This window comes from Vigna umbellata, chromosome 2, assembly GCF_029865625.1.
Source record: "Vigna umbellata cultivar VRB3 chromosome 2, Vumbellata_1.0, whole genome shotgun sequence".
Classification (NCBI taxonomy): domain Eukaryota; kingdom Viridiplantae; phylum Streptophyta; class Magnoliopsida; order Fabales; family Fabaceae; genus Vigna; species Vigna umbellata.
The window spans coordinates 32,631,730-32,647,397 of NC_142166.1; the positions used below are offsets into that span (position 1 = coordinate 32,631,730).

The 15,668-nt window shown below is 37.6% G+C and overlaps 1 pseudogene; it reads right to left on the reverse strand.

Moving 5' to 3' along the window:
* Window positions 1-1,258: 1,258 nt before the first annotated feature.
* LOC148203827 (uncharacterized) overlaps window positions 1,259-15,668 on the reverse strand; it is a 54,411-nt pseudogene continuing 40,001 nt past the window's right edge.

Consider the following 15,668-nt stretch of genomic DNA (forward strand, 5'->3'; position numbering starts at 1 on the left):
GTAGAGGCTTCTAGCAGTGCTTTCTCAACTCGTTCGGTAGTGACTTTGGCAGACCGTTCGTTGACGCTCGATTTGTAGTGGTCGGCCTAAGTGCAAGCTTCAACAGACCGCTCGGTACTCATTCACCGCCCGTTCGGCCGAAGACCGTTCGGTCATGACTCTCAGATTCGGTGACCGTTCGGTATTAGGCTGACCGTTCGGCCAAGCCTAGGTGTGCACTAAGTTTTCAAACAATGAGTGCCCGTGTGCTTTTTTCTTTCCAGCCGTGCTTCCAAAAATCATGGACGCTTGAGTGCACCGTTTCAGCAAAATCAATCCCGCTTCCTCCACCAAAGTATCATCAGCCATAACCTTCCATTCTCTCCGTCCGTGTACGTGGCCTCTTCTTCCAAAATGCTAAAAGAAAAACATCCAAAATGAAGCACCTCGCTGCTGCTCCCTAAGCTTTGCTGGACTGAAGAAATGAGTGACCATCATCAACGCCTCTCTCCAGCAAGCTGGACTTTTCCGTGTGCACCCATGCCTGCACTAGTGGAAAAATGACATTTTATAACGTACAAAAATGACTTTTTATAACGTAGTTACTGGGGATATAGTTCTGGGCGATATAGTAAGTCTGCGCATTTTATAACGTAGCAGAAATTTACGTTATAATATGTGAACATATTACATCGTAGTTTCTGAAGTCCGTCATAATATGCGTAGGAAGGTATAATGACGTAAAAGTTTTTGTACGTTATAATATATGATCTATTATTACGTATATATTTTTGTACGTTATAATATGTTTTTTTTGTGGAAAAAAAAATTGATTGATTATTACATTTGACATCCAAGAAAATTATAATAATATTCCTGTACATCTCATTCAATCAATTTATAATCAATATAGCTTCAAATAAACAAATTTAATGATACTAACAAAATAGAATTCATTTCAAACATTAAATCATCTAATAATTTAATACCATTTATACATAAAACTATATATTAAATTTAAATATTACATTAATGTATATACACTATTGAATTCTAGCCAAATTTCTACTAACACTTAAAATAAAAGAAGCTCATTTTGTCTTCCATGTCTGCAGCTCCCATGAGAGATGAATCATTAAAAATCTACAAATAAAATAATAAAATTAAAATTGTAATGAAACACATTATGAAAATACATTTAAACCAGCAACTTATACAACATCTTGTAACATGAAGAGTCTCTTACTTGAAATTTGAAATAGGAACACAACAAAAAAGGTCAACAACCAGCCACCTGCAAAACAAATGTAAAATTAAATAAAATTAATTGATATAAATAGTATTAATTGGTATAAAAAAGGAAACAACCAGCCACTACACGATAGAATTTCATAATTAATTAGCTTCTCAAATATCATAAAAACAGAAAAGGAACCAATATATCATAAAAACTAATTAAAACTAATTAAACCATATATCATCAAAACAGATTATTCAACCATATATCATAAAAACTAATTAAAACAAAAGTGTAACAATATCTTTGCAAATGGAGATAAAAAATAGAATCCGAAGTAATAGAATAGGAAAAAAATGTATATAGGAGGAAAAACCCATTGAAGGTAAAATTCATCATAGCTATTTTCAAAATAACCATTCTGTACATACCCTCAACGTCAAGGCCAGAGGAGAATAAGTAGAATCAAACTGTTGTTGAATAGCAGCTGTGTGCTTCACAAGTCTAACTTGAATTTTTTCTAACTTGAATTTTTTCTAACTTGAATTTTTTCTCAGGCCTCAAGACGATGAAGGTGGGTTGTTCAGGGTAGTATGTGCCAAAGCCTGCAGCCTAGCAATTGAACAAAAATGAGCATTTTAGCAGTAAAAAAATTGATTTGGGAATAACATTTGAAGAACTAAAATTGGCACACAGATTTCTGAAAACATTTCAGTTCAAAAACCTCAGGTAAGCAAGTCTCCAAGGTTTCCAAATTAGAATCGGTCCTAATAAGGCCCGAAATCCTACAAAGAATCCTATACCCAGGACAACTTTTACCACAAAGATCAATATTTCCTTCAAAACTAGAGGCTTCAAAGGTCTCCAATAAAAACCAACCTAATTAGGCAGGACAAAACCAAATTGAAAAGCGTCCCAACACAGAACAACAAACCCTAAACCCCACAATTTCTCCCAACATCAACCCTAAAACCCCAAATTTCAATGCCCATTGAAAAATAATCAAACTTTCTCAAATGAGAACGCCACACACAGCAATCAGAACCAAAAATTGAAGGGACCACGTTACCTGCAGCACTCCAAAACGCACCTCACACAAAAAAATAGGAATCGCGATAATCACCAAGATGGAACCGGTACTAAGGTTTTGACCTACACAAGGATGCCAAAATCGCAATCCTAGAACAATAACGACGATACCTGTTAAACCAAAAACCAGTAGGACCAAAGACAAACCCAAAAAGGGAAATCAATCAACGAAAAAATGCAAAATAGTGCACAATCATACCTTCGTACTGCTTCAATGCGAGTGAAAACCAACCACAATAATGCCCCCTTCCTGCCCTAATTTTAAAGACGGAGAAATGCGAGTGAGAGGGATGAGATGAACGGAAGAGAAGAATGAGAGTGAGAGGTAAAGTAAAATGAAATATAGGGAGGGAAATGTGAAAAATAAGCGAAGAAGAAGAGATATTATATCTGTATTTTAAAACTCCGTTATAATAAGTTAATAATAGGTTTTGCATTTATTTACAGGTTTTACATTTATTTACAAGTTTGCCACCGTATTTTATATTATAACTGATTTTTAAAACTACGTTATAATATGTATTAAACTTATTTACAAGTTTGCCACCGCATTTTATATTATAACTGATTTTTAAAACTACGTTATAATATGTCTTAAACTTATTTACAAATTTGCCATCACGTTTTATATTATAACTAATTTATAAAACTACGTTATAATATATCCTATTATAATGGATAATTTTTATCCGTTATAATAGGTTCGTTATAGAAAGGTCTTTTTCTACTAGTGCTGGGCTGGAACGTTCTCATGGACCACCGCATGCTCTCTTCTTTCCAAGCACACATTTATCATTTAACCTTCAAATGTCCCAAATTATATTTCCAAAATTTTTCCTGAAATCAATAATGCAAATAATAGCCTCAGATAATTCAAATTAATTAAAATAAGAATTTCTGATGAAATTAAGCACAATTGGCAAAAACGGAAAAATACCGGACATTAAGCACAATTCCCTGATTAATTCTAGCACACTAAACTAAGTGAAGTGAATAAAATATTGACTCATCAAAATAGACCACACTTAGTCTTTTGCACTCCTGGGCAAAATCAAGACGCAAATCAAGGAATAGTTCAGAGGACATCCAGGGAAGTGACACAACTCAACACACAGAAAACAAAGACTAACAATGACAAAAACAGAATTACACAGTTCTCAAGGAATCTGGACCAAGAAAGGAAGTAGACAATATCCAACACAGAATCAATCAGAGAAAGCAGATACTCATGAAATCATCCAAGCAATTCAAGACATGGCAAAATGATCAATCAGCTCAAGAGGTGAATCAAAAGTAACAAAACCTCACAGATGCACTATCAGTGTTTCTCTCAAGTGTATAAGGTAAAGAATTTCAACTCAATGCATTCAAGAAAGCAAACAACAACAGACTTGGCAAGACTCAAATATCAACACTCAAAACATATGCATGTTCAAATCAAAAGGTCTTTTGTGGGTGAAACGGGGCCAAGGACAAGGGAGGATAGATATGGATGAGAAGCTACAAACCAAAAGAAATAGAGGAGCAATGGGGAACAAGTGTAGACACAGTCAAACACACCCAAACCTCTAATTCAATCCTCTTCTTGACTCCATTATTCACAATTATTCACAATTTTTTCATTTTTTACTGTTTTTCTACTCTCTTTTTTTTCATCCTGTCTCTTTTCTTTACTCTATTCAACACACAATTTCAAGAGACAAGATACACCACATATTTACAAAAACAAAACAAGAAGAGGAACTAACTAGCCAACTCATCAGAATCCCCAAGGAGACCACACTTGTTCCCAAAACACTTCCAAAGCTCCAAAATTCCCTAAGGTTAAGGTAATCATGGTTTTTCACTTAGGGCTAGTGTATGAGCTTCAAAACAGAGAAATGAGGAAAGTATAGGCTCAAAAGGGGTTTTCAAAGGATCAGAACAAGGTGAGCTTATTTGGCTAGAGAGGCTCAAGAACAAAATTGCCTTCATCACTTCTAAACATGCATATCAATCAAGAGTTAACAACAAGAGTCAAGCCAAGGCATATGCGCAAGCAATCAAGAGACATATCACACACAAGAAAGAACATAAAGTGGCTCAAATCTCACACAGGGTAATTGTCACAATCAATTCAACCTCTCAAACATCATAATCATCTTCCCAAGCAAAGTAAAGCAAGGATTTCAAGCCAATAAGTATTAATCAAGTGAAGTGAAAGACAAGTCTACAACTTAAACAAAATCCAGCAAGCAAGATAAACATGCAAAACTGTACATAAGACACGACAAAAATAACCTAGAAAAGAAAAAATTTAAGCAAGAAAACAAAAACTAACAAAGAAAAATCATTAACGTTTTTAACATGTGGTATGTTGAAGCATCCTTCAAATAAAACTGTGCAACCTGCAAATAAAAGGATGCCTCAACATGCTACATGTTTAAAAAGTTAACGCCGTCCATTACATTTAACGGAAAGGGTATTATTGACTCAATTTTGTTAAATCAGGGACCAAATTGATCACTTTCAAAATTGGAGGACCCAATTGAAACGAACCCACAAATATAAGGACCTCCGAACCTATTAAACCATCAGAATATCCCCCAATAGACCACACTTAAACTACACAGTGTCCTCAATGTGTCATAAGCATAAGATCAGAATTTAAAATAGTCAACAGATCATGGTCAAGTGCAATAAAAGTAGGAAAAGGGGGCGAAGAGAGAAAGAAAACTCCCCTGGTCATGGTGGCAGTTGCCGATCTTGGACTTGTAGGGAGATGTCTTCCACCATTGGATCCAACAAAGAAGTTTTGAGGAAGAACTGCTTCATCCTCCATATTTGATCGAGTAGGGAAACGTCTTCCATAGTTGGATCTAAGAAGCAAAGATTGTTGATGAGCGGGTTCAGCCGATGTCTATTGATCTTCAAACTGTTGTGTATGTGAGCACCTTTGTCTTCAATAGTGGGTGTTTGTTGATTAAATTCGTGTGTACCTCCTGCAACATGGTTAGTGCAATGTGGCTCTACAGAAATTACATGCAGGGGTATAACACCCAATCCCAGTGTAACAGGCTGAACCTCAAATATACTCTCAGAACATGAATCACTTTCAAATTCAGAAACAATATCAACCACAGACTCAGATTCATGTTCAGTGCATGGAGAATAAACATATGAATTTGATATCAAAAATTGGTTCTCATCATGCAGAGAGGGAGAATTAAAAACATGCTCAGCAACAATATGATTATCAGTAACATACCTATCAACAGCATAATCATCAACAGCATAGTCAAAATTAGGTATGTTTATCTCCACTTCCTTGAAGATTGGTAGAGTGTGGGAAAATGAAGGTGGTCTATCTGGTTCAGAATTACTGCTTATTTTTGCCTGTTCCTTAAGATCTTTCTCAGTCTCCTCAGATGCAAGAGTAGGGACATTTGAAGGTGGGAAAGTATGTGGCGCAGTAGTAAGTTCATAACTCTGCTCCCCATCTTCTATGTGGATGACACTAACATCATCAGGAATCAGAACAATCTGAAATGGTGATTCCTCTAAATCTTGAGATTGTTCCTGATTGAGTTGAGTGGTCATCTGCCCTATCTGATTGCTCAAACATTGAAGGTGTGCTCTGTTCTCTTGCTGAAACTGAAGGTTCTGCATGGTCATCTGCTCCAACAACTCTTGCAATGTAAGCTCAGAAGTAGAAGGTTGAGGAGCTATCTGGGCAGACTCATAAAGTTGCAGTTGTTGTTGTTGCTGAAATTGAAGGTTCAGCATGGTCATCTCCTCCAACAACTCCTGCAATGTAAGCTCAGAAGTAGAAGGTTGAGGAGCTATCTGGGCAAACTCATAAAGTTGCAGCTGTTGTTGTTGCTGGACTAGCGGAGGCATACAAGCATTCTGAGATGGTGCTTCCTGATATTGCTGTGGAGGATCATACCATCCCAAACTAGGGTCATTCCATCCAGGATCGTTGCTGTAACCATACCGAGCAGGGAAGAATTCATCCAAGAACAATCGCTTAAGATCTTCCCAAGAAGTGATACACCCTGAAGGAAGACAATAAAGCCAATCCCTTGCTGCTCCTTGTAATGATTGCGGAAATGCCTTTAATAACATGTGATCAATCGGTACATGTGGAGGCTTCATTGAAGAGCATATGATGTGGAACTCCTCCAAATGTCTATGTGGGCATTCTCCTGCAAAACCATGAAAGTTAGGGAGCAAATATGTCAGTCCAGTGCTTAGAACGCAATGAATATCATCCTTTGTAGGTGGAACCGGCTCACAAGGAGAGCTCTCAGAAATTTGAGGATGAGCCACATTGTTCTCAGCATAAAAATCAGCAGATTTACAATCAGAGTACCATGCAGAAGGAGAATCATGATCAGAGGCATTGGCAGAATAAACAGTATTCACAAAATCAAAATAGGTAGACATGGAAAGAGAAGGGGAAAGGTAGAAAGGAAATGCTAAAAATTACGAAACAAACAAAACACAACACAATTTAACATGCGACACGCACACACAATAACGCACACACAAAACAGAACATCACATCACAATACAAGACAAAACACAACACACACTAACACAACAAAAACCTAAGACCGAACCACCTTTGGTCCCCGGCAGCGGCGCCATTTTGTTGAGAGGGTCGCACCTCACACAAAAGTTGATTGCATAAAAGAATGCAGTATAGTGCTAGGAAGTGACTCCTAGGTCGTCTCTCAAGGACCAATGTTGTGGTTCAGTTAATAGGTCGAACACGTAGTGGGGGGGGGGGGTTTGAAAGTGTTTTTACAAGGAAAATTAAATTAAATTAAAATTGGAGGAAGTTAAAGACAACTAACAAAATTAAAATCTGAAAGCAGAAAACCGAACGGTTCTAACCATAAGTGTTAAAACCGAACGGTGATTAAAAAGACCGAACGGTCTAAAGCACTGACCGAACGGTGCACTACAAATTACACAGAAGTAAAAACCATACGGTAATAACATTGAGACCGAACGGCCGATAAAGACCGAGCGTCCTGACAAGGAACAAAATGAGCCGAACGTCACAGAGAAACGATAATAAAAGCAGAACAAACAAATGGACGAACGACCTCTAACAGTGAAGTTAGAGACCGAACGGTTGTGCACCTAGGCCGAACGTCCTGAAATGAGACGAACAGTCGCTTACAACAACAAACAGACCGAACGCTCATACACAGAAGTATGTCCGAACGGTATTACGTGTAAAAGCCTACAAGCTAAAGGAAACAAACAAGACAAGCCGAACGGTAATAGTAAAAACTACAGCACAAATAAACACCGATCATTGCAAGCAGAAACCGAACGGCTCTAAGAATGGGCCGAACGGTAAGCATGGAGACCGAACGACCTATAAACCAACGAAATAGAAATGCAGGAAAGTCGAACCGAACGGTTAAAGTAACTTAAATAGCAAGGTAAAGGCCGAACGGCCCTACAGGTGACCGAACAGTATGAACATTAAGACCGAGCGGTCTCTAAACAACAATTATTATAAGCACGAACACAGAAGCTGAACGGTTCTAAAGAGTGACCGAACGGTAGACGTAAGCATAATTGAAGGAGTCGTTCGGTCTCTAACAGACCGAACGGTACGACAGTAAAGGCAGAAACAGTAAACGTGCAGAATTCAAAACCCAGAAGAAACGCAATTGCATGAACAGTAAACACGCACAATGCAGAAACGTAATTGCAGTGAATTAGAATGCACAAATTAAACTTAAGCATAAAACGCGAACCCAAAAACATAAACTTGAATGGAACCAGCGACTGAAAGCAAGCATGAACAATAAAATCCTGCCATGGTAGCGTGAAAGAGATGATGAACAGTAAAACTTGCAGCACAATGAACAGTAAAAGCGTAAAATGAATAAGAAACTTGAGTGGAGAAATAGATTCAACTAGAAAATTTCAAAGAGACTGAGTTCAATACATGAAAATGGGAAAGAAACCAAAACCTAAACCTCCCCAAAGGGGAGGAAGAAGAAGAGCTCCCTAGTTCTGAAATTGCAAGTGGCGTTGGGAGAGAGTTGAGAAATCTGATTTTAGGGTTTTTATATACCCAAAAGACCAAAATACCCTTCTAATGGGCTTGCCCTAGTAAATGACCTAAAAAGGGGACCAAAGTCCTAAGCTTTGACCCAAAGACCTTGTTAACCGAATCTACACCCTAACACTGACGTGGCCACACTCTTTTAGTCCCAGAATATGATTACTGCTGCTGATAACTTCATCTGACCGTGAGGTCACAACTAGATGGCCATTCGGTAAGCAATGGTCTGCTTCCAAAAATCCTGGACGCTTGAGTGCACCGTTTCAGCAAAATCAATCCCGCTTCCTCCACCAACGTATCATCAGCCATAACCTTCCATTCTCTCCGTCCGTGTACGTGGCCTCTTCTTCCAAAATGCTAAAAGAAAAACATCCAAAATGAAGCACCTCGCTGCTGCTCCCTAAGCTTTGCTGGACTGAAGAAATGAGTGACCATCATCAACGCCTCTCTCCAGCAAGCTGGACTTTTCCGTGTGCACCCATGCCTGGGCTGGAACGTTCTCATGGACCACCGCATGCTCTCTTCTTTGCAAGCACACATTTATCATTTAACCTTCAAATGTCCCAAATTATATTTCCAAAATTTTTCCTGAAATCAATAATGCAAATAATAGCCTCAGATAATTCAAATTAATTAAAATAAGAATTTCTGATGAAATTAAGCACAATTGGCAAAAACGGAAAAATACCGGACATTTAAGCACAATTCCCTGATTAATTCTAGTACACTAAATTAAGTGAAGTGAATAAAATATTGACTCATCAGACAGCACAATAGAGCAACTACTCTAGATCAACTCTAGACCAGATTACAAAAACAACAAAAGCTCAATTAAAACTGCAGAATAGATTTTACAAGTGAGAGACAAAACTAAGACAACCAACAATTGACAAACAAGAAACAAGCTTATTTAATAAAAGTAAGCACAACAAATAGAACATACCAAAGGATCTAGAACAAATTAAGAAAGCAAGAAAAAGGACTTAAGTTGAACTAATACTGAACAGATTTGATTTATAAATTGGCATACCATACTTTTTGACATTGTGCCTCAGAGAAACTTGTTTTATTTTTCATATTTGATGTTCTGAATTAGAGGCAGGTATTGTGAATTGCACTAAGTCCTTCAGCTCTTTTTTTTATAACTTGTAACAGTAGGATTAATCCTTAATTGCTTCAAATGTTATTGACTTACAGCTCTTGCTACAATTCACAATAGACTAAGATCAATGTAGTTTACAAATCAACACTTTACTTGGATCAGATTAATGGTTCAACTTAATAAAAAGAAACACACAGAATTGGTTTCATTAATAACTTTTGACTCTAGCATCAAATTTCACTCTTAACCAAAACTGTAGAAATTGAACTTGAATAACAAAACAACAAACACAAATGACCCTTGAATATGATTGTACTAGAGACTTAGTAATGAACTAATACCAAGCAGAAAAGACTCACACTCAAAACAGATTGCAAAGAAGAACCAGTTTCGGTGTAACTGGAAAAAGAGAGATTGATGTTGCTGTAGGCATCTTGCACCCAAGCTCAATGCAACATTTCATAGCTTAATTGGTGTTCATTTGCTATCCACAAGCAGATTCAACTTTCAGCTCACAGAATTTCAAAAGTACAATACAATTACATGTAATAAAAAACTCAAGACAGCTTCAGATAAATGAAATGACATTAAAACTGCTGTTGAAGTCTGTCATCAAGCTCATTCAATTGAATGTCACTTCTTATGATGTAATCCTGCCCGACGTAGTCCTTCTTTGTATTTTTACCTTTCATAGGTTAGCTTGTAAGGAGCATGGGTGACTATAAATACCTAGCTTCTCTATTGTAATGGGACTTTTGAGATTAATGAGAATTGAATTTTCTGAAATCAGAAATTATTCTTTCTTGAAAGTCATAGGCTAGAGAGTCCAAAGACTCCCTCTAGCCACCTTCCAAGCACCTCTCTCACTTTCATTTTTCCAATTTCCACCGTGCTTCTCTCTCATCCTCCGCGCTGACTTTCCACTGCCACATCTTGCATGCGTCAGCTCATCTTTACGTCTCCACTCCAACGCATCAACCACGTCTTCAGACCGCGCCTCTCATTTCTTCCCTCGTGCATCCATAACGCCTCCAGCCACATCTCAGAGCATCTCATTCTCGCTCTCGAGAATTCCTCGTCTCCAACCACAGATCCACACTCCATACGCGTCTTCGAAGGTATCTTCTCTTCGTTCACCACACTTCCTCATCTTCTTCTAGGGTTTTCACTCACTTCCTTTGATTTCCACCGATCGTTCTCCATTTCTCACCATTTAAACCACTTTCCACCATTCAATCTTCAACTTCAACCAATTAATTGGTTCCATTTCACTTTTCCACCGCTTAATCGGTCCGATTCGTGTTTTCCTCCAGTCTCTAGGTTTTCCACCGATTAAACCCTAGATCCTAGATTTTCCAATGTTCGATATCAGTTCTCCCCTTCAATCTCGTGTTTCCTTTCCATTTCGCTGCATCTTCACTCGTCGAAGAGGCTTCGAGGATCCGGATCGCCTTCTGCTGCCTCCGTTGGTCCGAACTCCTCAGGCTTCGTTCATCATCTTATGATGATGGACAAATCTTACTCAAAGCAATAAACTCAATTGAATCACAGTTAAACTTAGATTTAATTGACAATTAAAACAAAGCACAAGACTAGAACATGACAGAAATAGATTTAGAAATTAAAAACTCAAATAAAGTGAAATAACCGAATAAAATGAAAGTAAAAGTAATGACTCAAGGCACAAAACAAAAAGCTTAAAACAATCACAAATCAAGCAACCTTATCAGAATTTGGAAACCTAAACACATGAAAACAAATTTCACAGAATAAGATGCAGAAAACTCAAAATGATTCAACAATTAAAAGACTCAAACAATTCAAGACATTAAAGGAAAAATGATGAACAACGCGTAAATGAAGAAAACGCAACAGAGACGCGAAACATAAACGTGACTCAGAATCAAAATCAAACCAAGACAAAACGAAAAGAAACAAGGAAAGCGATACTTATCTTTGACGCGTGGAAGCAACCTGAGCTCTAGTGCCAACTGATGGAAGAGCGACTCCGAGAAGTGACCGAAGGCGCGATGCAGACTCCTCGAATCTCCCTCCAGGGAGTGAAAGAGCGGAATATGACGATCTTGAGAAAGAACGAGAAACAGAGAGCGAATAAACGAAATTTATGAACAGATTCAAGAAAACCTTAAGATCTATGGTTTATTCGGTGGAAATCCTTAGAAACATGAAGAACCCTAAAATAGACCGTTGGAACCCTAGAAAAGAGGGGAAACTTGAATCAGACTGATTAAACGGTAAGAAACAGAGATTGAATGGCGGAAAAGGTTCTAATGGTGGAAAATAAGGTTTCAATCGGTGGAAAAGTGGATTGAAGGTGAAACAAAGTTTTAATCAGTGGAAATCAAAATAAATGGTAGAAGAAGATGGATTTATGAGGAAAAATAGGATTACCGTGATGGAAGCAATGGCTCACGATGAAGAGATCTCTCTCTCAAGTGAAATGAAAATGACGATGTGGCTGAGGTGTGAGGGAATGAAGAATGTGTTTCTGATAAGTGTGAGGTTATAATGTGAAAAGCTGACGCGTGCGCTATGGAGACGTGGCTGAGGCGTGCACGAGAAGCTGAAGATGTGGAAGCGGAGTAGTGGTTTAGCGTGGAGGATGAGAGAAAATGTAAGCACCATGGAAATGGAAAATGGAAGTGAGAGTGTGTGCTTGGAAGGTGGCTAGGGGGAGTCTTTGGACTCTCTAGCATGTGACTTTCAAGAGAGAATTATTTCTGATTCAGAAAACTCAATTCTCATTATTCTCAAAAGTCCCATTACAAGAGAGGAGCTGGGTATTTATAGTAACCCATGCTCCTTGGAAGCTATGTTATGTATACAAGGAAATGTAAAAATACAAAAAGAGAACACTAAGAAAGGTACGTTAGGTAGGATTCCATCACGTGAGGAACTCACGATTTAGTTTTGGGATGCTTGTGGTGGAGCATTTGGAAAAGCGACACAACCATCTATTTAGGGTTTCGAAATATCTAATGATGGACGTGCGAAGATGGTGGTTGCCGTGAGCGTGGCGGCAGTGGTTAGGGTTAGGTGGTGGCTAGGGTTTTTGTGCAGGGGGAAATTAAGGTTTCTGGAGGTAGGAGATGATGATGACGTGTCAAGGGTGATGTGTCACTTATTGCTCCGCTGGACATTTAGCCATTAGCGATTTAAACATTGTTAGCCAAAAGGACTAGATTGAACATAAATTACGATGTTTAGGACTACATTGAACATTTTAAAAAAATTAAGACCATTTCGAACAAAGCTGACAAAAATTAGGACCAACAATGGTATTAAGCCTAACAAAAATCACTTGCACAAAGCATATTTGTATGAAGTAATCAATTATAGTGTTTATGTAATCAATTAATCTCATTAGATATGAGCAAAATGCTTAACTGTAACAAACTGCAAGTTTTAACCGATTACATTATACGCATAATCGATTAAAACTTGTGCCTTTGCTAACATCTGTTTGCTGAGTCCTGTGATGAGTTTTTGGAAGAAAAAGCTTTCAAAATTTGCTTAAGTGTAATACTTAATCGATTACACTATATACTTAACGGGTTAAAACTAGTACATATTGAAAACTGTTTTCAAATTAAGTCTTAACTGTAATAACGGTCATATTTTCAAATGTTTTGACTTACCATAAATGTATAATCGATTACATAAATTGCTTAATCAATTAAATCTATTTTAATGTGAATCTGGCTTAGTGATGACAAATTTATGAACACCGGAAAACGGCGCCAAAACACTTGTTTAACCCTCGGCAAGTGTGACCGAATGTATCAAGTAATAAACTCGGTAACACCAAGTATCGTTCTCCCAAAGGACTCACGACCTAGTTAGTTATATGATTTGTTGATTATTTAAGACTTGTGAACAATTAATTATAGGTTTCAAATGCAAAAGATAATAAGTAAACATGTATGCATGAGTTTGATCAATGGAAAAGAGGAACACAAACACTTGAACGAATTATAGATGGATGAGTATGTTGTTGGGGTAATCAATTTCATCTTATCCACTCTCATATATTTTAGGAATTCATCATTCTTTTCATCAATGTTAATGCCACTCTCTAAATCACCTTGCAAGAAGGCTTATCCTTAATTACGAGTTCATACAATTCCTAACATCCCTAATAATTAATTCTGAAGCACAGAAGCTTAAAGGCAACCAACCCTCATATTCCTATGTCTAGGAAATATGCTATCGGGAGAATTTCCCCGGATCTAGATTTCCCCGTACGTTTCCATATCGACAAAATCAATAATCATGACATCGAATGAGTTAAACAATGCATGCTTTGAGCAAAGAGGAAAAACCCTAACTAATGATGAAAGAAAGCATGTATCTCAAATAAGATGTTTAAACACAAGTTCCATATATGAGAGCTTCAAAAGATTTCATTGATTCCCCAACAACAATACAAAGTTTAGTTCACCATATTCATGGTGAAACTAAATGAACAATAATGAAAGAATGAAAGAGATAGAAAAACCCTAGAAAGAGAAGAGGAGAGCCGTCACCATCTCCCAATCTACCCCAAGGGGTGAAAAGTGTGTTTTGCATCTTCTCCAACCAAAGATACAAACCCTAGGAAGTCCTAAAGCTTATATATTATTCGAAATATTACAGAAAAGTGGGCCTAAGCCCAAAATAATGTCGCTCAGCGGTAAGTGCGTGTGTTGATTCTTCCCCTCAGTGACATTTTCACCCCTCAACGGAGCCAACAGGTGTTCTTTAGTGCTGCTCAGCGGTAAACTAGCGCCGAGCGGTACTTGCGACTTCTCTTCTTTTGCACTTTTTGAGTTCTTTTCTGATTCCATCTCTATCCTTCTTCACTTCTTTCATCAAATTCACTTTAAAACCTACATAAAACACTGAAATCAAGCATAAACCTGTCCAGCTCTCTTATTCCTAAAAATATGAACAAAAGCATGATTCCAAGCTAGTTTCTGAGTGTTAAAGGTTGCTTTTGTATCAATTTTAAGCATGAAAATAATAGTTTTTCAACTGTTACCACAACCCCAAACTTAGAACTTTTCTTGTCCTCAAGCAAACAAGATGTAACTCAATCTTCTACCACTCAATACAATGGTTCACTCCATTCAAAAATCCTCTTTTCAAGATAAGTAAGTACTTCAATTAAGCTCATGACAACAACTTCAATCAAGACATGGACATGCTTTAGTGTTCACGCAATCACCTAGTATCCAACAAATGCTTCTTTTCATGAATGATCAATCAACTAAGTATGGATGTTCATGTGCTCATGGAATCTTTCCTCACTAGACGAAGTGTTTCACTTAAACACACAAGTGTATAAGAGGTAATCACTCATTCACTCTACTATCACAATGTCACATGAATTGACTTTGCTTTTCATTTAACCATAATCAAATACATTCACAAGCATGCATCATTACAAGGACTTTTTGATGGAAGCTTAGCCATGCTTAGAATGACCTGGACCTTGCCGAGAACAGTATTGGTGCAGCGGATTGAAATCAACAGTGTGGATGCAGCGGAAATTGAATGAGATTGATTGATGGTTGGTGTGTTTGAGTGGAATGAGTATGTGTAGGAACCTCACAGCTCAAAAGGCCTTCCTGCAATGGAAAGAAGCTAGAGGAAAGGGAAGAGAAAGTAGAGAGAATAAATGATTCAAGACCAATAGGGCTGGAAGTTAATTTCAGCAGCAATTTACTAAGCTCAAAAGTCCTTTACATGGTGAAAGAGGTCTCTTATTTATAGGGAAATAAGAGCCTCAAATCTGAAATGAAATTCAAAATGAAATGACAATTAAACTGAAATGAATGGCGCCAATTTTGGTTTGGGCAGCAGCTCACACAGCTCATGTGAATTCTTGGGCAGCAAGTTTGAAAATGGAAAGCGCCAAATTCTATTTTGGTGGTTTTGGCCAGCAGCACACATGTAAAACACCTTTGTTTGATAGCTTGGGCAGCAAGCTTTTCCCCCAAGTCTTTATATTGGCAGCTGCTTTTTATTAATCCTACAAAGCAAGGAAAAATGTGCTTTTAATTATGGGAAAAAGAATCAATGTAAATTACCTTCCATAAAAGCAAAATGGTAGGTGATCCTTCTTCCTCTTGAATCCTCTTTGCCATGGCTCTAGGAAGAGGTCCAATGTGCGTCTTAGATGG